Source organism: Pholcus phalangioides, unplaced genomic scaffold (assembly GCF_987345545.1).
Source record: "Pholcus phalangioides strain wild (caught in Gottingen) unplaced genomic scaffold, Ppha-v1.0 ptg000011l_1, whole genome shotgun sequence".
NCBI lineage: Eukaryota > Metazoa > Arthropoda > Arachnida > Araneae > Pholcidae > Pholcus > Pholcus phalangioides.
Window position 1 is genome coordinate 24,153,361 of NW_028301604.1, and position 24,684 is coordinate 24,178,044.

At 34.7% G+C, this 24,684-nt stretch overlaps 1 protein-coding gene and 1 long non-coding RNA gene across 3 annotated transcripts in view; one reads left to right on the forward strand and one right to left on the reverse strand.

The window, feature by feature from the left end:
• Positions 1-24,684, reverse strand: part of LOC149080254 (uncharacterized) — a 151,306-nt gene that overhangs the window by 43,360 nt on the left and 83,262 nt on the right. The gene's annotated exons all lie outside the window — the stretch shown is intronic.
• The window catches only part of LOC149080256 (trypsin-1-like), a 62,828-nt gene continuing 59,258 nt past the window's right edge, over positions 21,115-24,684 (forward strand). Inside the window, exon 1 of the mRNA XM_089239350.1 lies at positions 21,115-21,435. The gene's annotated coding sequence lies outside the window, so the exon portion shown is untranslated. The remainder of the gene's footprint in view (positions 21,436-24,684) is intronic.

Below are 24,684 nucleotides of genomic sequence, written 5' to 3' on the forward strand. Positions count from 1 at the left end.
TTGATGGCATATCGAGCTACTTCTCTAGAAAATCGATTCAGTCCAGCAGAGTTGTTGATGGGTAGAAGAATCAAAACAACTTTGCGAATAGCTTAAGGTCAATTGTAACCACAAGCAGTAGATAGAAAAACCATCGAGTTCAAGGTAAAGGGAAGAGTCAAAAGGCAATGTCAAAACTACAGCCAAAAACATGGAGCGAGAGATCTCTCAAGAAACTAAGGGAAGGAGAAGAAGTATGGATAACTGACAGAAGATCTACCGGTGTGGTTGCTCTCTGTACAAAATAAATCGAAGATCATCTCCATTTTCAAGATCTTATTTGTTTAAGTCGGGAAACAAGGTTTAGCGAAGAAATAGGAAACATCTGATCCCATCACAGAATTTCCACCCAGAGATAGAAGATGAACTAGACTTTCCTCCACTGGAATATTCGGATCCAGACGTAGCAGCAAGTCCTGTGGCAACTCCATAAAATTCGAGTGACAGCAATTAAGCTGTCAGGGCAAGGAATTATGTGACTAGAAGCGGAAGAACTGTTCATCCCCCCTAACAGGCTTAACTTTTGAAAAAAAAGATGTGTCATAAAAAAAGAACAATCATCAATCATCTGGACAATAGGATTCAAAGCCGTCAGATGTAGAGGTGGTAAATAAAAGCCATGTGTGTATGTTCTTTGTGTATGTGATGTGTCTGGTTAAATAAAGTGATATAAAGCACTGTTTTTTATGTCCTGGATTTTTTTAAATTGGATCTTGCTGTTTTTCAAAAAAATTGGTTAACTTAGTTTCGTCAGTTATTTCATAACTAATTTCAATCTTCATACCGTTACTTTCCTCGTAAAATAGATAAGTAAAGTGATAAAGAGTGTTCCGATCTTAAAGGGAGCTGATGTTTCTATAATATGAAAAATGTTGCGTGTACGAATGAATGAATGAACGCTAGGACACTGCCAACGGACTTATTCCGTTGCCGAGATCTCTTCATGCACAGCTTCGTGGCAGACTCACTCTTGTGTGCAGCGAAAATGATGAATTTTGGTCTCGTCTTCTAATTTTTTTCCACCTTGAAATTTAAAGATTTACCCATTATTATCCGAATTAACCCGAATTCATCCCATCTCAAAGTTAAAAAAAAATAACAAGCAATTTTCTTTGAATCAACTTGTTTTTTGTGTAAAAAAATGTTATCTAAAAGTTTCACGATTATTGGAATTGAAAAGCACAGAAAAACCAAGAATTCGACTATCAACTTATCCTTGCTAACAAACAAAATGAATACAGAATAATGATATTCTAACATTATGAATTATTATTGATTTGAAGCATTCGCATACAGGACGGCCAAAATCAAAGTAAAGGTGTTCAGAGGCAGATAGAAAAAAAATTTGGTTTCAACTTAACTACACTTTGTGTAAATACCATTTAGACCACTGGTTCGCAGAGTAGGGAATATCAACCTCTGGAAGGCAATGAAATGGTAGAAGCTACGGATATAATATAAGCTCCTATGGGTTGGCTTCAGTTTTGGGCCGTGAAGGAAAAAAATTTCTGAAGAAGGGGGCGATGGGAAAAAAATCAAGTCAAATCAAATTTGTTTATTTTCATACATACAAAAATATTTAAAATCAATTAGGGAAAATATTTTTACCATCCAAAGGCTATGATTGCTGTACAGGTAATTGAAAACTTGATGCAATGAAATAAAATAAAAAATACAAAACGAACAGAAACGTGAAAAAACGCACACACCCACACAAAAAAAAGGCAAAATTCTTAATATACGACGAGAATGTAAAATAAACCAAACATAAAATAAAAATATATAGAAAGAAATGAAACTCTCACATACATAATACATCACAAACAAGAGCAAATTTTGAATTTCAAAAATATACATAATTAAAGTGGCAAAGCTATAATGGATAAATATTCTTGCTCCTCCTGGCAAAAGGTCAAAGTAAAAGTCTACATCGTCTATTGAAATGAATAATTTGAATAAAATAATTTTTTAAATGTCGCGTGTGTGGGCATATTCTGTACTTCTAGAGGTAATAAACCATATAATTTCGGTACTAAATATTAAAAATGTTTACGAAAAATTTCTTTCCTAAACTTTCTTACTTATACCGTAAATTATATGGTCTTCTTTCGGATACATTATCTCTCAAATTGCATAAGCCTTTATTGCGGTTTAAGAAAAGATTAATACGGATAAGAGCATTATTTAGCACAGGATTAAGATTTCTAAAAATTGGAGAAGAATGAAAGTGACCCCGACTCAAAATTTTCAAAACTCTTTTTTGTATTGAAAATAAAGGCAATACATTAATTTTATGACCACTAAATCGTATAATTGTATCGTTATTTATAAGTGAATAAAAGCATGCATATATATAGTATAGGACTTCCAAAAAATTAGCAGATACCTTTTTACTGATATACTAAAAATATATGAAACAAAACGAAGTTTTTTAAGTAATTCATAAACATGGGACTTCTATTTTAAATTGCTGTCTACATTTAAACCCAAGTGTTTTATAATATTTACTGCTTGAATTGAATCTCAATTTCAATGAGGTTGCAAATTGGGGTGTGAAATTTAAGATTTAGATTTAAATCTGTTTGCAGATTAAAATCAACGTATTTTGTTTTTTTTTTGGAAATTTTATTTTAATTCATTAACATAGAATCATTTTTGAGGTAATATCAAATCGTGGTCAATATGATTCTCAAGACTGTTAACATCATCACATAAATATATTAATGCAGAATCATCGGCATAAGTAATCATGGAAACGTGCAATTCCGAATTAAAGTATATAAATCATTAATGAATATCAGAAAAAGCAAAGCACCCAATATAGATCCTTGTAGGACTGCTCTTTTTATTTGGATTTAATTACTCAAATTATTCTGTCTTTTGACTCGTAAAAATTTGGAAAACTGATTTATAGACCATGGGATTGATTTTAAAAAAACCACCAGAGGTCAAAATGGTACAGTATTGGTGTGTTTTTTTCATTAGAAATACAGAATATTAAAAAATTATTTATTGGTATAACATTTGTGTGCATCTAAAGCCCCTTCCCAAATAGATAGATGGATGGCAGCACTTCTGAACAAACAACACGCACGACTCAGACATGTATGTACGTTACGGAACCCAACACTTCCCAGCATGTTGCATCATTAGTTGGAAATTTCTCCGAGGAATGGTGTGCGTCAGTAGCAGCATATATGTTACTGTCAAAGCCCGAAGTGCTGCCAATTCGCGATGGGGAAGGCCACTTCTCGAATTGACCAAGAGTTTTGGTCAAAGTCCGAATTGCAGACATGATTCGGACTTTTGGCCGACCATTTCACGAAGTGGCAGGAGATGGCAGCCAAAGTGGCCAAAGCTCGTTGTGTTGATGTAAGACGGCCCGGTAGGAGAAAGATCTAATTTTTTTTAATCGCCAACGTGTGATAGATACATGGGTATATATAGTAGCTGTATTGGATTAGCTCCATGTGACGAGGGGAAAAAAAGTGAAATTTGAGAGAAAAACCTAAAAAATAATTATATAAACATATAGTTTTTTCTGCCAAATACATACAGGGTGGTAACTATCGACCGCCCAATAATTACACACATCGTTCCTTGTGAAAAACTGATACGGAAAAGTGTTTTCAGTTTTTTGATTTGACCCATAATTAATTAGTTATAACGCTTCAAAAAATTGATGACGTCGCTTCAAAATCCTGTCAAATTCACCAAACGTTTAACTTGGCGTTTTTTAAAACTGAACTATGATACAACCCTAAGAAATTGAAAAAGTAAACCAGTTTTTTTTCCTCTTTTGTTGTATGTGTGTGTGCACTTTCCAAATTTTTACGATTTTCCAAGATTGCAGGGTTTTGAATTCATCCGTTAGATTAAAAAAAAAAACTACCGCCCTAAAAATTCTGAAATTTTGCTCAAATATGTTACTCGCCACGTGTTAGTAAAACGAACCTCAGCTTTAGAAATTAATCCAAGTATTTTTTAAAACAAATATTGAATTCTCAGATTTTTGAAATTTATTCAGTTTTTCAAACTTTATAAAATTCTAACCGGATGATCAGACATCGAAGTTCGAGGTTCATCATCATCATGCCGTACAAATTTTTTTACAAAATTTCAGAATTTTCGGTGTAGTAGGTTTTTTTTCATATCTTAAACGGATATGAGCTCAAAAACTGCAATTTGTGAAAATCGCGTTCAAAGCGTTTTTTCTTGTTTACGTTTAAACTGTAATTCATTAATTTTTCTTTTTATTTTGAAAAAAAAAACAAATTAACCAAATTGAAACAAATTTATATGAAACAGTAGGCTCCTACTCAAAACCATATTTGGAACAACAGACAGTAAAGACATGGCTTTCATTTCGGAAATTGAGAGCTGGGGGAAGGGAGATGTAAGCATGATTTTTCGGAAAAAAATTAAGAAACAAAATACATACATATAAGAGCAAAGGGACGGCAAAATTAGTAGTGCCTAGAGCGGCGACATCCTGAAGTCCGTCTGTGTGAAGAGGGGGCCCGGGAGCATACACAACTGCCCCCTTATAAACACACGCCTCCTTTCCTGACATGACAAGCGCAGTTATTTTTAATTGGTCATTCGTTTTGGCGCAGTTTGACCTAATTGGTCCTTGCGCTACAAAATACATAATCCAATTCAATAAATACGCCCCAGAATAAACCTTCATCTGAAAAAAATGAACAAGTTCTGCGCGAATCATGCAGGCTGGAAAAAATAGTAATCCAAATCTTTCTTGTGAAAGGTAAAGTAAAACTTTATTAATATTTCAGCGCGACAAAAATCAATTGCAGTCAAAAAGGAAATGAAAAATCTTCATTGCACATGCAGAAATCAGTATGAAAATGTGACTCGATGAATAATCGATAAAAAATATCGGAAACTACTAATTATTTTGAATATGCCAATTCATAAAATGCCTTAAATGTTATTATTTTACTGTTTTTACAAGTCACCTTCGCAAAGCTACCATTTTTGCAATCTTCGTTCAAGTTTTTTACACGTGACTGTTTCGAGATGAAGTTTCAAAATAACTCAAAAATATTGTGCCGTTTCATTGATCAACATGTACGTAATGATTAAAACGACAGCACATAAAAAGGATCGCGTAGTAAACACAACGCACTGTATGCACCTACCCTCAGAAAATTAGACTTAAGAGTGAAGTTAAAAAAATTGCACATTTTGGCAAAAAAGTGCTGATTTGGCTAAAAAAATTTTCAAACAGATCTCATTTGGCTAACATGGTACAAATCTTGCGATAAATTTGCCAACATAGAAGACGAAGCTAACACGTAAGCGATACGTAATAGCAAGGTTATAGTACCACCCTACATGGAGAGAAAAAGTGTCAATCGTGAAGGAAGAAGGCCGAACTTGGCTTCTAATGGGATTGAATATTTCAGTTCATTTTTAAGAAGTGACAACCCGCTGCTGGCGGAGAAATGCACTTTGGCACGTCGCAAAATTTCAAAACCTTATAACTCACTTAATATTCGTCCGATCGAAAAACGGAAAACACTTTTCTTTATTAGTTTTCACAAGGAATCACGTGTGTAATTATTGGGCGGTCGATAGTTACCACCCTGTATATACTTTTGAGGGAAAAATGATTACCGCATTGTGACTGCGGTTTAATGGGTTGCCATAACTAACGTGGACATAATTATCACGAAAAAATACGCCAACTTGACGATGATCTCGAATCATGTCTTTTGTTATCGGACTTCGGCCAGGGAACACCGGCCACTTCGCGAACTGGGCTAATATTTAACAAAATTTACCAATTCGCGAAGTGGCCGGCTCTGTCGCGAATTGGTCACTTTCGGGCTTTGGCAGTAACACATACATAGTTGCACTAGCAGAATGCTTCCCCTGTATCCGTACGCGCTAACGATGATGCTTTACACACCATCGAAATTCATCTACCATATTGGTGTCGAAGATTAAAAATATTAAAGGACAGGACATAAATTTCTTACAGAGCTGTTGACTTGAAATGCATATGGCAGCACTTCGTATGCATAATCATGTACATTGGTAGAGAAGTTTCGAAAATTTTGCTTGGATATGCCTTCAACAATGTAAATAATAAGTAAAGTTTTAACTACTTTCCTAGTAACAAGATCATTTAATCTACAAACTAACATGTTTTTTTTATATGGTACTCAAGGTTCTCATTTTTGCCTACGGCTTTACCCTCTGTATAATGGAGAGGAAAACAACATAGCCAAATTAACAGTACCGAAAGTAAAAGTGGTACGTATCTTTGTTTATGGTACGTATAGTAATACGTATTATAGTTTTACGCTACTGCCTCTCACTCTCTCAATTTTTACGCAATACTCCAAATTTTAAATATAAAAAAAGAAACATACACCTGAGAAAAAAAATTATGAATATAACAGTACAGTGGACTTTCAACTATCCGGCTCGCGACGAACCGGCCTCATTGAAAAATTATAATTCTCCATAATAAAATGATGAATAATTTACTTTCCCAAGACATCGAAATAGCCTTTTATTTATGAATGAAATACGTTAAAAAATGATTTTTGTAAAAATCAATCCTATGCTTTACGTTAATATTTTGTTTATTTTAACCCTTTCTGCGGCATAGTAAAAATCACTAAACCTCCTATAAAATGTGATATCTTTTTTTAATGAAGTAGGCTTTCGTCAGATTTTCAGCTGGTGCAAACTAAAAGGTATAGGGAAGAGTGTTTCATTGAAAAATCTTCACAAAATACCTGGGCTTGTCAATACTAAAATAAAAGACACTTTTAAGGAGGCGAGATATCTCGTCAATGCCGCTGGGAGCGTTAAAAGAATGTATATCCATACTGCACAGTGTAAATGATTTTATGTTTTCTGCAATCCAATTGGCATTAGAAAATGTATCTTAAAATTTGTGCAATATTTTTATTTTTGGACTGCATTTTTCTGTAATAAGTTTTTAAAACGTACAGTAGTTTACAGTACATAACATTTTTAAAGTACTGGCCTATACCGAGAGGTCAGAAAATATGAAATAAGAGCGGTTTTGGTATAAAAAAAGGAGTTTTCTCAATTGTATGGGTAGGGTAGGAAGGGAGCATTTATAGATCTCCGGCCTATCCGCTATTAGGCTGGATAGTTGAGAGCTTACTGTATTTTGCAGTGTCTTTTGTTTTTAAAAAAATAAGTGTAGGGTCTTGAGAGGCCCGGGACTTTTCAACAAACTCTTCACAGTAAGCCAATCTTTTCAAAATTATATATGTATGTGTTACGGTAATAAGTATAAATAAGTAATTATGCATAATTACCGATTATTATGCATAATTACCTATTATTATGCATAATTACCGATTATTATGCATAATTACCTATTATTATGCATAATTACCTATTATTATGCATAATTACCAATCGTCTTGGTCAGTTTGATAAATTTCATTGCATTTATCATTTTGGCCAGTGATTATGCAACATTCTCCAACGGAGTTCGTAAGTTTGATTAAATATGGAAAAAATCATGCAGAAATACACTTTACTTCAACAACTTAACAGTTTTAGCCGTGCGTGATGCGTGCACTGCACATATTTCGCTATAAGAATTGAATTAAATTGAAATAATTGTGAAGAAGGTATAAAAATAAATTTTTGCATCGTCCTTGTTCATGTTAGCTTTTTTCGTGTGTGTATCAACATGTGCAAACATGACCAACATTACCGATCGAATTCGTCATCCTAGACGGAAGTGTGTGAATGAAGTCCGGAAAATTTAAACAATTGATTTAAGATTTATAAAGGCCGTAGTCAGAAATTTATTTGGGGGGGGGGGGAAGTGATAGGACAAATAGATTTTACCATGTTGTTCCATGAAAATTGGTCATTTCCTAACATTTCAGGGAAGAGGACCAGGGTGTCCGATCCCTCTTCCCCTCTCGTTACGGCCTTGCGATTTATCTATTAACCAATACGAGAGCTAGGGATTATAAATAATCACCGGTTAAAAGTACGGAAATTTATCAAACTTATCAAAATGGTCGGTGATTACGTATAATAACCGGTTATTATACATATTTACCACGTAACATATATGTATATATCCTCCTCATGGGAATTTAGTAATATTCAAATACTATATAGTTTGCTTTCTCTGAATTAATTCATTCAATTTGTAAATGATAGAGGGCGCTGCACATTGGACTTCGGTTGTTTGGGGTAAAGATAGCGCACACCGTTTAAAGCAGTGATTTCCAACGTGGGCGTTAACACCTCCTTGGGGGTGATGGAAAGTTCCGAGGGGGCGGTAGAAGCTACGGGTATAACATAGGTTCATATGGGTTAGATTGCGTTGCGATGTGTGGGACGAAAAAGGTTGGGAAACTATGGTTTAAACTTTAAACCATACTTTCCCAACCTTTTTGTCCCATCTCGCTCCTTCTTCAGAAATGTTTTCCTCCCATCGCCCCCAACGCAATCCAACCTATAGGATCCTATGTTATACCCGTAGCTTCTACCGCCCCCCCCCCTGGAACATTCCACCGCCTCCCAGGGGGGGGGGGGTTAACGCCCACGTTGGGAATCACTGGTTTAAAGCATGGAGGTATTATCTATCCCATAATAACTCCATGGTTTAAAGTGATGACATCGGGAACGGAACTGCAGGTTTTTTAATAACAATAACAAATTTATAACTATATCCGAAAAAATCCCTGTTGTAAGAATGATGACCAAATGTACCGTTTGGTCGAACTAAAAGCTAAAACTTTTTTTTTTCAGAAATTGTGAGGAGTTTTAGAATAGAGCTGTCTGTCGTGTCAAGCCCAGAAGTTTAGGCACTCAAAAAGGCATTTATAATTTGGAAAAAAAACTATCTAAAAGATAAACGATATTAAGGGTGTGTGAATATTGGATTAAAAAATTGATTGCACTCATTCAATCTATTTTTCAGTAACAGATTATAGTAACTGCATTAATAGCTAAGTTGATATTATTATCCGAGGATGATGTCACTATTCATGCGAAGGTTTTTAACAGCTGGCTGATGCGAAGATATATTTGGGAAAGAGAGAAAATTCAACTACCCTTGCGGGGAATCGAACCCACGTCCTTTCATTATCCGGGTGAACGCCGGATGAACGCTTTTATTACACCGCCAAAAAAAGTGTTTGCGATCCTTGAAAGTTAGGTCGGAGTTTGATTTAATCAAGCATTGATACGTAATTTTCTGACGTACAAAATAGTGCTAGCTGAAAATGAAGAATAATTATATCAAAACTATGTATAATGTTTTTACATGGAATTAAAAAGCATTTTCATAACAACACGACATTATTTTTCTCAAAATGTTCAAATATCGAGTTTTGTATCCGATCAGTTTGCATCGATTTAAAAAAAATCTCTCGCTAATTCTGGAGATGATTTGTGCACGTGGAAAATAACTTGTCATGGTTGTTTGAAATAAAATCAAAACATGCATCCCCCCAAGGACCCTGTCAGCTCCTACCCCACCCCGTGTGAACCATGACCAAGGGCTATTGAGACAGCTATTCATCTACAATGCTGTGCAGTGCGTGAGCAAGACGTGTAAAGCATGTGAAAAAACAAACTTTCCTAATTTATTCTCAGCTTTTCACATACAGTACGTGGGTTGCTTTCATCTAGAACTCTTACAATTTTACGCAAACTTGATGGTACGTTGAGTGCTACTGTATCGAAAGATGAAAATTCTTTGTCAGTTCTATGCCTATTTTCTTGTCTCTCAGAAACTTTCGTCTATTTGCGTTCAAATGGGGCTGGGGGGGGGGACTGTTGATAAGAATTAATACCAAAGGCTAAAGAATAAAAAAAAAGTTATTTTGAAGTTGAGAAATTGAATTTTCTGGATGTTATGCCGAAACTGATGTTTGGAAAGAAAAGTGATTTGTCTCCTCCGGGAATCGAACCCGCCCCCGTGGGACACTGGGCGAGTGCGCTAACCATTACACCAGAAACACGCTTTTCAAACCCTTATCACACTTTAATGTTATCACTTTATCTTTTTTCTTCCCAAATATCAGTTTCGTTATAACAAAGAAAATTCAATTTCTCAGTATATTTCGTGCCGAAAAAATACCATCTCTTCTTTTGAATAAACATAAAACAATGTGAAAATAGGCATTCACGGCAGGAAAAAAAGTAATTTTCACAAAAAGTTTTAAAATAGGCAAAAAAAAGTCATTTATGGCATTTTGCCTGAGCTTCCGGGCTCTCTCGTGTGTCATGAATTAGGATACTTTTCATAATGTACGCGTTCCATAGATCTCTAGTGAAAGTCTTCCTGACGAACAACTGTGAATGTGGTCAGCTTTTGTCAATTGACAATGTCATCTAGACAAACATTGTAAACTGAGTACGGAAGTTTTTGTAAGCTATGCAGATTTCTGACCTCCCACAGTCCTGTAGATCAATAACGATAACTTATAGGGAAAAAATGAGTCTGGTTCAACCTTTTAGTTTCGAAATATGCACAAAGAAAAAAATTGATAACATAAAACCGAATTTTTTCCTGTTATAATCCATTGATCCGTTCCGTACTTAACAAAAGCGATAATAATACTCGAATGATAACGTCATCCATGATTCTAGTAAGCGGTATCTATGGCTACATTCTCTGGAATGTAACCGATACGCTTATTTTTTGCAACTTTCAAGTTTCATAAAAACACTTTTATCAAACTTTTAAAAAAGGTAAAGAAAACAACCAATAAGCCTATTGGTTATATTCGAATGTAACCGATACGCTTATTGGTTGTTTTTTCCAATTGATCTTTTATCAAACTTTTATAGTATAATCTCAACCTTAGACTGATTAAGTCTTTAAGATTTTAGACCTAAGACAGTATCAGCAGTTGAAAAAAAACACTTTCGAATCGATTTGTCGCGGAATTAAATGGATCAAAATATTTTTCTCCAAATCTTCTTTTTTTTCCCGAAGTAATATTTTTGAAATGGCAAAACAGAATATATTCATTATGAATAATTGCAGCCCATTTAGAGAAATAAGTGTTTTCCACTTTTCTTTCTTCGAATCCGGATTGTAGTCCACACTCATGGCCAGAAGGCGCGTTTTAAAATTCTGTCAGCATCCATTTATGAGAAACAGTTTATTTAACAACAGTATATTACTTTGCTTTCAGTAAAGGCAAAAATGAGGTTTCGTCAGTGTACATGTTCAACCTCCTATTTCTATTTTTATTAAAAAATGATTTCCATCTTTTTTTCGAGTGAAACCGAGTTTGAGGAAAACCACAAAAAGATCTAAAAATAAGACCAAAACAACCCCTACGCAAATAAAACATGTATAGTCTTTGCATTCTGTTATGACTGAGGAAAAAATAAGTTCAATGGCACTGGTGTTGCCTCACGCCTGTCGTTCCTTTGCAAGTTCAATGTTAGGGATCGTCAAGAAACAAACTTGTCTCTATTCAAAGGACACACACTTTCCTACTTTATTGCGATCTTTATAAAACAAAACTGTAGTTTTGTGCCTCACACACCTAATTGTACTCTCTGGATTTTGCTCAGACAAGATAGCATTTGGATAAAGTTATACAGCGCTAAAATTTTTCTCTGCATGCTACAATGCGGGAGCTCTTAACCTACGTGGTTTGGACAAAAGTAGATTTTGTCTAAACTTTCTTTTTTACCTGTTTTCTTTTATGTCTCCCTTCGGACCATATTTATTGCTTGTGGCTTCCCGTATTTTTTAGGGCCTCATCCACTAGCGAAATCAGTTTTTGTTATCGAGTTCATTTTTGTGAAAATTTATAATTAATAAAAATTTTATAAGTAACGTCAGTCTTCGGACTCTCTATGCTAGAGTTCCCTTGTGAGTGTTTTATGCTAGGACGTCTTAACATCATGGGCCTAAAGCAAAGTTATGTTCTGGGGTCCTTAAAATTTTCTGGCGGCCCATTAGTTGGAGGTAACAGCAAACTGATTGTTGTATAGTTACATACTTAAACGCAAAAATCATAGCACCAGATCTCATTATTTATCTCATTTCAGTACAAAATACGACTATGTAAATACAATGCTTTATCTAAAAAGAGTTGATTCCTTGTTGGTGTCATTACGAATATTTGAGAGCTGTTGAAATTTTATGCGTTCAGAGATTTATAAAATCACACGAAAAATTGAGGGAATTGAAAATAAAATTCAAGGTAAATACTCTTCAATATTGCTGAGCAAGATTTTATCCGTTTATAAATAACATTAAAATCAAGGCTCAAACATATTTTACCCTTAATTATCATTTAGGTAATTAAAAAAAATCCCCTCTACTCAATTAAATTGCTGTACTGATATATTGTTCCAATTAAAAATATGCTAACAGCACCCATTAGAATCCGTATTTAAAAAAAAATTCTATTCGTTTTTATGGGAGTGAACCAAAGAGATTTACATTTTTCTCTGAGATATCTTACAGCTGTTGAAATAAGTATAGAAGTGGCAGTGAAAATGACAAATCGTGACACATTGAAACTTAGAGCATCTTTTCTACAATAGATCCGGGTTCTGTTGCGTTTGCTTTTTTTAGATCTATTTTTATTTCTGTTTTTTATTGTAAGAGAAAAGAATAGTTTTTTAAAATTCAGAAGTAAGTTAACAAAAGGGGAAAAAAAGAAAGAAAAGAGTGAAAAATCTTCAATGAGGTGTTATTTTTCTTCCTATCATGATAGGTATTACGAAGTGGTCCTTTTTGTGCCAAACGTTAAAATGAGACAAAACAGATGGTCTAAGACGAAGCAAATGTCGCCTCCTATACATATAAAAGTGGTTTGTTGAGATAGATCTTCGTCGTTGTTGCAGCCATTGTGCCGTCAGTGACAAGCTTTTACTATTTGTGCTGACCTTCCTTATCCAATAATGCGGGCGGCGACGGGTCAACAGGGTCAAAACAAATCCTGGATCAGCTTAACGATGTTGGTTAGGCGATGATGGTGCTTTTATTTTCTAGTACAACGTGATAAAGGTTCAACATGACCTAAAATAAAATACATAACTTTTATAGAAATATTTTCTCTCATACTGATGCAACTGCAGCATTGCTGTTAAGCAACCTCCCGGAATAATTACGGCATCCTTTGACATGTCACGAAAGTTGGGCTACTTTACTAGTTCTAAAAATACAATGTTACAGATGTTAATATGTGTAATAATTTATTATGTATCAACCCGTTTCATTTAACAGCAAAAAAAAGTTAATATAATTTTTCTGTACCAGATTTAATGTTCAATGGTTTATTGGTTTGAACTACTTTTTATCGCTTTAATCATATGTGATATTTATTAAATATCACAGTTTAGGAACTGCCTATTATTACAACTATCGCCTGATAAGCGTATTCTGTACGCCTCTATAGTCTGACAGCTGGAAACGAATGTTAATCGTGCTATGAGCCCTTTAGAATAACAATCACCAAGAACGGTAAATTATGGCCCAAACGGTTGTGAGAATGAAATTATATTTTCAAAAATTTTTTAATTATATATGTATACCGTGTATGTGACTCAAATAAGGTTTCAGTCAGATCACAATACCACAGAGCTACTACCAGTATATCTGATGGAAGTAGAGCACTTACTATCAATCCAAAAACAGCTATACAGTAAATCCAAAGAACTGATAAGTTTTGATTCCGTCATCCGTTATGTTTTAAAGTTATATTCTGACAGATTTCACGTGGAAAAGAGACAGAATAGAAAGTTCAACAAAAGGAATGAAGAATGACACCGCAATACCACTCCGTAGAAAAACTTTCACTCTTTAATTTGTGCATATTTTTGCGTATCACTATATTTTAATATAATGATAAGACCCTTATTTTCACGTGTACCTGAAATTCTCATTCAGGGACTAACATATTTTCCATCAATTTGTGTTCACCACCAACGTAATTAAAATGAGATGAGAAAAACAAACTGGTAGAAGTTCACACACAGGAATTCGTTCTATAAACGATAAAGTATTTCGAATGAAGTTACAGCATCTGCAATAGCGAATGCGATGACTATATATCATTTATATTACTTTGAAAAATTGCATGATAAAGTGGTGTGAATGTTAAGACCAACATGATTTTCACGCCCTCAAAACTTTTCCGTTCATTAGCTCCGAGATTTCTCCATGCTTTTTTATTCCCAATAAATTCATTTTTTCGTTTGCAAACAACACACACACCCATATACAGTGCATGCACGAAAAAAATCAATCACAAACATTTCTTTGTCAACTGGAACTGATGGCAACTGAGGGATTGGAGTGAATTCTCACTTGACGAAGATAAATTTGAATGGATTATTTGTTATACGGTAGAATAAACAACTTTGAGAAGTCGCTCAACAACTTTCAGTATTTGTAGAATTGAATTTAAATGATAGAAACAACTTGTCTCTAATTAGAAATGTTTCGATTCATTTCAGGTTGTTATTGAAAAAATCAACCTAGTCGTGATGTGATTTTTTTTATAAGACTTGCATATACAGTGCGTAATAACGTTTATCGTTTGGCAGCACAAAAACAGACCAACAAACAAACCTCAATTACATTTTTACACAGCTTGTATAGTATCACAAATATCGAAAAACCCAGTATAACATTAAAAAAGGTTTATACCACATTCCTATGAACATTCATTCCCCCCCCCGCTATTTTTACTCAACATCTTTTTCTTTATATTTTGGGGAATTTTTATGAATATTATAATATATTGGAAGATGTTCTGGAAGCGAAAATCCGTTGTCGAAACGAGTTCATTTTCTCAACTTTTCCTAACACCAGTGGTTAGTATCATCCGTAGAGCCGCAACTGAAGAGAACTGGCGCCCCTATAAAAAAGGGGACAAAAATTTCCCCCTTTAACCTTCCTTTCAACATTACAAGAGGGCGCCAAAATCATAGGCGGAGATACACATGAAAGTCTGGGGGCATGATGATCATGATGATGATGATGTCGGTTCATATATATGCATATACATTACATCAGCAGGCTCCACCTTTGACGCTGTGGGGGGCATGTCCCCCGTATCTCCGCCTATGGCCAAAATGCGTGCTTGCCCCGGCTGACAAAGCATCTAGTTGCGGCCCTGATCATCCGGAAGTGATGATAATATTAGAATCTATTCTATTTTTTCACATTCATAATAAAAAAAAATTAATTTCCTTCATAATGTTTATTATAGTTTCTGTACAATGCAAATGCGTGAAACATCTCGAGCTTATAGACATGAATCATAGACACACACACTTGAATTTATCTGATTTTTCGAAAAACAATTATTCCAAATGAATTTCTACATCACTGAGACACTAAAGGTTCTCTAATAGTCATAGTTCCTAAGGATGCTTTGAAAAATAACTTAATAACGTAATCTTTAAAATTGAAATGTGCCAGAGCATCCACCTACTCAACCCCTCGTCCGTACAACGTTTTTGCGTTGACAACGAATATTCAGCAAACATCAAAACATTGCGTGTATGTACCTCTTTGAGACGAAAATTTTTGGACTATGTCTACTTTCCAGATTTTAAACCACCAGATGCACACCGCATCACAGCCAAAACACTCATGTGCACCATGTTTATCCGAAGAGAACGTGAAAGAAAACATGAGAGTAAATACTAGAGTTCAACTGACCTTTTACTCTTGAATTACTACAAGCTGGTGAATTCAGCAAAGCGTGTATTCCAACAATAAACCAAATTACAGAGACTTCTGAGTTGTATTTATAGAAAGACCGTCATGCACTGAATAAAACAAAATCCTCACGGTCTGAAAAAGTGCATGGCTATGTTAGAGAGAGGGAAAGCTCTTGGAAATCTCTCGGACTTTTCAATACCCGAATAACTGTGCTCAGAAGCCGAGTTAATTGTTTCTTTTAAAACGGAACATTAAGAAGGCGATTGACGATTTGTCTGATATATAATCAGTAAACTTACATAAAGGCTCTTCGTAAATCACTGGTCAGCCATAATTACACATTGTTCGTAGAGGAAGTGATATGAAATTGAAAAGAGAAAAAAAAGTTCTAGAGAAAGATATGATGATGTGTAAAATTGCAATGTGATTCAACGTTTCATTTGCCCGAAGATATTAAACGTGAACTCGATAATTTAATCTCTCATCTTGTAATATCAGCGCTTTCTTTCGTTTTTCATCTCTGACGTAGAAACTGTATTCATAAGTGCTCAGTAAATCAACAATAGTACTTTTTTTCTCTTTGCACACGTCAAAAACTTTTATGTTCGATTTGTTAAATGGTTTGATATTTTTCAGTGAAACAGTTTGTCATTGGTCATTGAAAAAACCTGGATAGAACACATTTAAAACCCAGAGTGCCTAAAATACTATTTTTCATGTCATTTTTTTATTTGTTTTTACGTGATTTTTAAACTTTTTTAGTTTAATGACTTCCGAAGCATAACTATTGAATGTATTAGAAAAGGAATCTCGTGGAAACAGAAAAATTTTTTTAGACAGATTTTCGTACTTCGGAAAATTTTTCTTCCTAGGAATATTTTTTTTCCTCGCTTCAAAGACAATCCAATAATCTTTGAAGATTTTGATTCTTCTAGGTCTTGTTCGCCATTTTTGCGAAGTAATAGATCTCAATTTTCTGTTTATGTGGACGGCAAGGACCTCCAGAAAATAACAGATGACGACACTGAAGTGTTAAAAATTGAGACTATAGAATATCATCAGTATGACATGGCCGGTCAATTTCCCGGACCTCAATTTTATCAAACGAACATGTGATGCTCTTTGTAAACGCGAAAAACACCACCCCAGAATGTGTGCAGGACCTTCAATTGCCAGAACAATCGGAAAGTTTCGCGCAAATTGTTCTGCACGGCCTAGAGATATGCAATACCGATGCAGGACGTGTATCGAAGTCTCAGTAGGAGCCAACTTCCTACCGAGAGCTGTTGCCATACACGAGAAAAGTTGCATAATAGCTGTCATGAAGCCCATAAATTTCTATGAGACTTTATGGATCATGCGATACTTTCTTCCTTCAGTAGGGGTTTTGAGGGACATGAAAAAAAATATATATATAGTATCCAAGGTAACCAACTAGGTGACTTCACTAGATGCTTATGAAGGAAAATTTTAATTACAGAAATGTAGAAATGGATGAATTTTTTTCCTCCGTGATCGGTGCTAGATATTACTAAAAAATTTCAAAGTTCAAGTTCCTGTTTGATCTTGAGTCAAAAAACGTTTCAACTAAATCTGCAGACTTTCTTCGATGTATTTTATGGCTCATTGGAAATTTATTTTAAAAAATCAAACTGTGCGAATTGATGCAGTTAACTATTCAAATATGCTATAAAAAAAGACGGATATTCTTTTTCCACACTCATTAAAATATAAATAAAATGTTTAAATCAATGTTATTGCATGTACTGCATATCGAACTCAAAAGCAACTGCGATTTATTATTTTCTATTTAATTTTTACTGCTTCTTATCCATAAGAAAACTCAAGATTATGAAAGCCGAGAACACTTTTAAAATTTTTGAAATTACTGAACAACCATACAAAATTTTTGCATTTACACAGTGAAGTAGGATTAATTCAGTAAATTACTTAAGTGTATCCTTTTAACAGCAATTTATGGCGGTCATCCTGTGCTTATCCTTCAAAGTGATGGTGATGATGATTACAGCATCTATTCGAAAAAACCTCATTGGGACTTTTTTTTCATCCTGTGCTTTTCTCTGCTATGCAATCTGTATCAATATGGCATCGAAAGACACCAAAGTTTTCTGCTGAGGATTACGAACTTTTCATTCCGTTGAACAGTTTTGCCCAACAAAATCTCTCGCTCTTTCTTAACAATTTTCAAACAGTGTAGTAGATGCGAAGTATGAAAGACTGGATAACCAAGCGGAAATGAAGATGAATTCGGAAAAATAAATTCACATTCCTCCGTGGGGAATCGGACCACCAACCTGTCACTGTCCCGGCGAGTGCTCTACCATTCAGCTACAGAGGAATGTGAATTTTCTTTCTGAACTTCATCTTCTTTTCTTCTTGGTTATCCAGGCTTTCGTACTTCGTATGAACAGCGGAGAGTGACATCATGCGCTCACGCGCGCGTATTTCTAAGTGTAGCAGATAGACGCTTTTTGACAGCTGGTTTTGAAAAGTTTTCTTGTTCTTTCCTGGGAATAAATCTCGAGTCTACAACTGCAATTGATGCAGCTTTTTCTTCTTCCATGTTCAAAATGGCACATTTTTTTCCTCCATTTTCAGCTGTTACGCTACGCATCCTGGAGTAATTCTGACGTGATTCTCTTCCTATGAAATTATAGACCCGAGGGTATACAAATCAACTATCAATCCTTCTAAACACCGTTGTGGAAAAAGAAAGTCATAATGTTGGTGGTTGCTGTTGTGTTCTTATTTCCCTTCAAGTCATAAATATAATGTCAGTGTGATTATTCTCCTTCATGCTTCAGCAAACTACCGACCAAATCCACCAACTTATTTCTCGGTATTAGAAAATTGACAATTCTTTTTCTTTTACCTTATTTATTACAGCGAAGTTTTTTATTGAAGTAATTGAAGATCCGACATGGAGATGCAAATTTCTCGTTTATTCTCCAAGTTCCTCAAACATTTATCATTTTGTAATTGACTGTTATGGTGAGAGTTTACTCACCTTATTATAAAACGGATATGAGCAGGCATACAATGCGTTTTATCTACGACGGTGATTCCACATGTTATGTTTGTTCCCAGGTTGTATGAAATGCCATTTATACTAACGTTTATTTCAAATAATTCATGCATTAACTTCCAACCTGAAGTCATTTTTTGAGTCATTTGATGTCACAAAAACTACTTGATAGAAATGTCTCGAAACATATGGTTTTTATCGGACTCATCGACCGGGGAAAATAACGAGAGGTGCGTAACAAATAAGTCTTATGAATGCCAATTCATCAGATTTATATATCCGGGTTGAACTTTGTTTATTTCCTGTAAATTTGGTATATTTCAGATATGCATTTGAACGTTCCGTATATCGATAAAACTTTGCATCAAAAATAAAAATTTGCATCAAAATCGTGATAAAAATTTTCATCAAAAAAAAATTGCATAGAATTTTGGAAAAAAAATTCTCTGAAGCAACGAATATTTTTTCCCAAAAGACTGAAATCCCATTTACAAAATTTTACGGTTTCAATAAAACATCCCTCATTTTGAATATAATTTCACTGAGAACATTTCTTTATTAGAACTAGACGTTTTATAGTTGTTTTCAAATCACATTTTTTTACAGAAATTCAAAATTTGCTCATAATACGATTCCGTGCATATTCGAGTGATTAAATAACAACCGGATTATGTATTGAGCACGTCATTAAATCGGACGGACACGTAGTCAAAAAACAACTCGAAATGAATCAATGAAATGGCTATCATTTGTTATCCATCGCGTAGGTAATGAACCTAATGTTTTATGAGAGTGGGAGCACACACTACTTAACATTCAGCACTGTTTGTTTTGTAAACAACCAAGTTGCTATTAGAATAGATCATTGACCAAACGATGGAATACATTAGGAAAAAAACTAATTTTTTAAAACGTTTTTGCAGGATATTGCCTAGTACATTTTCATTTTTTCTGTACTTTTTTTGATTGAACAGTATATGGTAAAATACATATACTAATAATATAGTTGTTATACATAATTATACATAATATATATGCTACGGTAAACATGATAAATCAGTTATTATACATAATGGCCGGTTGTTATGCATACTTACGAATCGTCTTGGTAAGTTTGATAAATTTATCACTTTTACCGGAGAATATGCATAGTTCTCAAGCGTCGTTGCTAAATTTGATAAATAATAAACAAATTATCACTTTTACCAGAGATTATGCATAATGCCCTAGCGTCGTTGGTAAATTTTATAAATACTTGAAATTTATCCCCTTCATCTGTGATTATACCTTGATGTAATTAGTGAATTTGATAACTATGAAAAAGGAATTCCAAATGAGTCTAGTATGTGTGATGGATATAGTCAGACCCTGAAATAATGATAACAAATTTTACGATCGTGCACCGATATAATGATAGAACACGCGTATCATGTACACATAATATATCATATAGTACGGTTTATTATGTTTACTAACGACGCGACGCTTGGCTATTATGCATAATCGCCGGTAAAAGCAGGTGCGGATACAGAGGTGAAAGATGGGGCGATCGCCCCTCTGAAGAATTATTTTCCGTAAACTTTCAATCTTTTTACGAGTTACAGTCACTCTCACTTGTTTTCCGTGTACGTATTAGAGGGGAAAAAATTACTATCAGTATTTTAGATAGTGGTAATCGAATGCAGAGATGGCCAAGTCAATTTACATGAAATATGATATAAATCGATATTTTAATTAATATACGTGGCATCCTACCTAATACATAATTGTTATCTCTACCAATTTTCCGATATGCATAAAACTCAAATTACACTTTTGGTCTCGATCGCGGATATGAAATGATGGCGATAGTTATGTTTTTATATATATACCTAGCTTTTATTGTTTTGATTTAACTTCAAATTTAACGGAATTGACACATTTTTCATTGTTGCTTACTTCTTTTGTCCACCCGTTTTTCATTCATTGTATGATACATTTCAAGCTATAAAATGGACTTCGCCCCTGATCACACATTTGAAAAGAAGAGCACGTTTAATGTATTTAAGTTAAGAAATCTCCACCTACAATACAGCACAGAACTTGGCGAACCAACATTTGGTTTCTTTTCGTCTTCTCTTGTCAAACGATTGCCGTAAAGTAAGTACCTCCACCTTGCGTTCTAGAGTTAAAAAAAAAAGAAGATTTTTTTTTTGTTTTCGGAGGGAAAACCTTTCTCTCGATACATCATATATAGACAAGGCTATTGGCGAACGAGAAAAGGAGAAAAAAAAGTAGGTCTTCTATGGACAATCCTTCAGCATGCATGCTCCCGCCTGCAGGCCCTACTAACACATATCTTGTTGACTGTTCGTTCATTTAAGCATTTCCAGAGTATTTCAAGCTGGCTGGACGTCGTCGGATTCAGCTTGCCGCTCATCAAAAGAGGTCAGGCTGGGGAAAGACTTGTTGCTTCTCCCTAAGGAGGCTTTCAGGGTGGAGAAGAACTCGCTCTAATTTTTCACCCTTGGTCGTGAAATCAAATTCGCTTTTTTAAAGCCGGGGGAAGTTGTTCTCTTTCGTTCTAATCAATTTTACCTTCGTTTGCCCCCCTTGGGAAAAAATAACCCGATGGAATGACATCAAACTGTAAACAGCAGTGTCCGCCGAGAGGAACTTGGTGAGTAAAACGTAACTTATATATATTTATGTGTATCAATATATCAATGATTTTTACCCGCGTTTTTTTTAAATTTAAATTTCATTCAAAAGTTTTGCTATATCAAAAATTATGATTTCGTAGAATGTCTATTTGATTCAAACGTTGTTATATGGTTGGTGTTGATGAACACTGGGTGAAATATGAATTGGAGAGATGATCAAATTTGAAGGAAAAAAAACCTTTCCAAAAATGTAAAGGGTTTGCGTGTATGAGTAAAATATTCAATGATCATCCGAGATTTTAGACTTTTTTCTTCGTTTCCACGGGAAGCGCAGCTAAAGTAAGTATATAAGACGAAGTATACAAACGCATGCATGATGATGTTAGCCAAAGAATGTATACTCAAAAATGTACGTGTATAAAAAGGTAAGTGTTCTCATAAAATACTCGAATCACGTTTGAAAAATTTTAGAATTGCTTACGGAAAAGTTCAGAGGGTTTTTCAGGTATTTTCAATGATAGTTGTCTCTCGCATTTTTTTTTCTAATACTTTACATTCGAGGTACTGCAAACTGGAGTGACTTGGATACAGATTTTGGACATTTTTTGTATCATCTCCCTTATGAGTTACCATTTGTACTAAAAGTTGCACCACTAGAGCTAGAAGTTTTTAGCCATCGTAACGATCGTTAGCTATCGTAACTTTAAGCAAGTAATTGTTTTTTTAACTAAATGGAGAGAGAGAGAGAATAATGCAAAGTCGTATCCAAGTCATCCCTTTAAAAAGAGCCACACTTGGGGGTGTGCGACAGGTGCGGTTGCACAGCGCCCTGCACTTTGTTAGGCCCCGTACTCACGATAAGTTATTGCAAGCTTTCGAGAATTCTTAAATTATTTCTTGCAGTAATTCTGAATTTTCATCAATTCTGGAATTGTTTTCTTCCAATTATTTTAATTTATTCCAATTATAAAATTTTCATTAGTTGGGAATTGTTTCTCTCAAAATATATAAAATTGCGACAAAGGAGGGTTCTAAAAATTTTTTGTGCCCCGAAATTGTTGAGACGCAAATGGCCCCGCTATTATTTTTGCACTAGGCCCCACGCCCCGTAAGGGCAGCCCTGACTTTGAGTTTACGGTATTCAACATTGCTGAAATTTTCTCATTTTTAAGTTACAACCCAAATTAAGAAATAAGCTACTCGCGGGAAAAATTCAGTTTTTCGAAGACTCGGCTAGTTTTTCATTGGCTCTTTGATCGTGCCTTAAATTAAAAAGTGTGACTGAAAGTGTGACTCGAAAGTGTGACTAAAAATGAGAGGAATTGCGCAATATACAACCATATTTAGTCATAAATATTTATCCTGTTACAGGATCAGGTATTTCTTCTCAATATTATTCATTACAGATTGTTATTATTATTACTACTATATTTTAATATACAAATTGCTTTTATACTTTAGAAGAAACAAAAATCTAGTTTATATGATGTCTTTTATTTCCAGCAGTCATAGATTTCTTTGCGACGGGTGTTTTTATTATGTTGTTAGTAACCGCTGCAAATTTGAAGAGTTTTAGAATGTTGATATTTAGCAATTTTCAGCCGTAATCTCTACATTTAATATCTGCATAAAAAAACAACAAAATAATTGTGAAATAAATTCGGTCGCTAGTAATTATATAAAACAAATGAGTTAACTTGAATAAAAACAATTATGTAATCTGATAGCTAACCTTATGTCAGATCGGAAACACATTGAAGATAATTTAAGCAAAAAAAGTGAATATTAATACACTCCACACTCTGAAAAATAATTATATAATAATGTTTTTAATAAAAATGATTATATACTTTGTTAAAATTAAGATAGTATTTGGTAATTAAGATGATTATATTTTACTTTGTCTGGAAAGTTCCAGGATGGAGTTTATAATTTTTCACCAAAGAATTTAATCACAAGAAATGGGTTTCATTCAGTCACATGATGTGTTCTATAAAGACATGCCTGGAAGGCGTTTCCATGTAAACTCTCTAGGTATCAAGGCTGTGCTTAGCATCCCACTGTTCGGCCTGTTGGTTCATTTAGTTGGAAGTATAACAGGAGTTGATAACACTTGCTGCTGAACACTAATTAGAAAGGGCCAGAATTGATTTCTTATTTTTTTTTTGTGTAAACATTATTTTGCCGAAAATGACAGCTGATGTCACCAGTATGATTCCGGGCGCGGTAGTCCAGGTCGATAAGATACTCGCCTGAAGTACCAAAGGATGTCTTGAAGTGTCACGAGTTCGGTACCTTGTTCGTCCTTCACAGAAAACATTCCTGACACGGGTACAATGAAGAAACAGCGACATGACCGCAGAAAAAATTGCTTCCGCAGGGAGTCCTCCATCGAGGTTTTAGCGCACCAATCTCTCGATGAGTATTAAAAACAAGCCTGCCGTTCGGAATCGGCAATAAATTGTTGGTCCCGGTCTAATTAGCCCCCGTGTGCAGAAAATCACCGTGGTGCGACAAAAAGTGATCAGTGATCAGTATGATTCCCTAAAATGAAGTGCCGAACGTCGAGGTCATGATTCACCAGCCTCCAAAAAAGTGCATATTTCGATGCTGAAGGATTAGTGCTTCACAGTTGCCCATTTCAAACGATGAAATATAACTTTATAACTTTTATATGGACATGCTGAGTTTTTCGGAACCAGAGCAGTGATTCTTATTTCACGACAATGCAAGACCTAAAACTACTGAATCAGTCCAGGCAGAAATATCTGGCCAAGCATCGTGATCCTGATCTACCACTTGACCTGTCACTGCATAATTTTTGTTTGCCCACGTGAGAATGCCGCTGAAAGGGAAGTGTCATGAGGAAATTGTAGGCAACTCAAACGGGTGTGATAAATGTACTGAGAAGCATCCCGAATAAGCTTTCTCTGCTTACTTTCATGCCCTTTCAGAAACGATGGCGGCTGTGCATAGACAGCCGAAAGCACTACTTCGACAAGACTTAAAACCATTAGTCGGTTAGTTGAATAAATTATTTTTTACGAGCCCTAGTCCCGCAGCTTCTCTAACAAGGCTTACTATATGATGAATATCTTCCGTTCATCTTCGTTTTCAATAGCATTGTCTGTAAATGGTAGTAAGACAATCTTCATCGTTTAGTAACTAAAATGGAATTAACCCTATGTTTTTAATTGAAACATTACATCAACACAACAATTTTATTAATTAGAGTAGATTTTTTAGTTAGTTAAATGGCTAAGTAA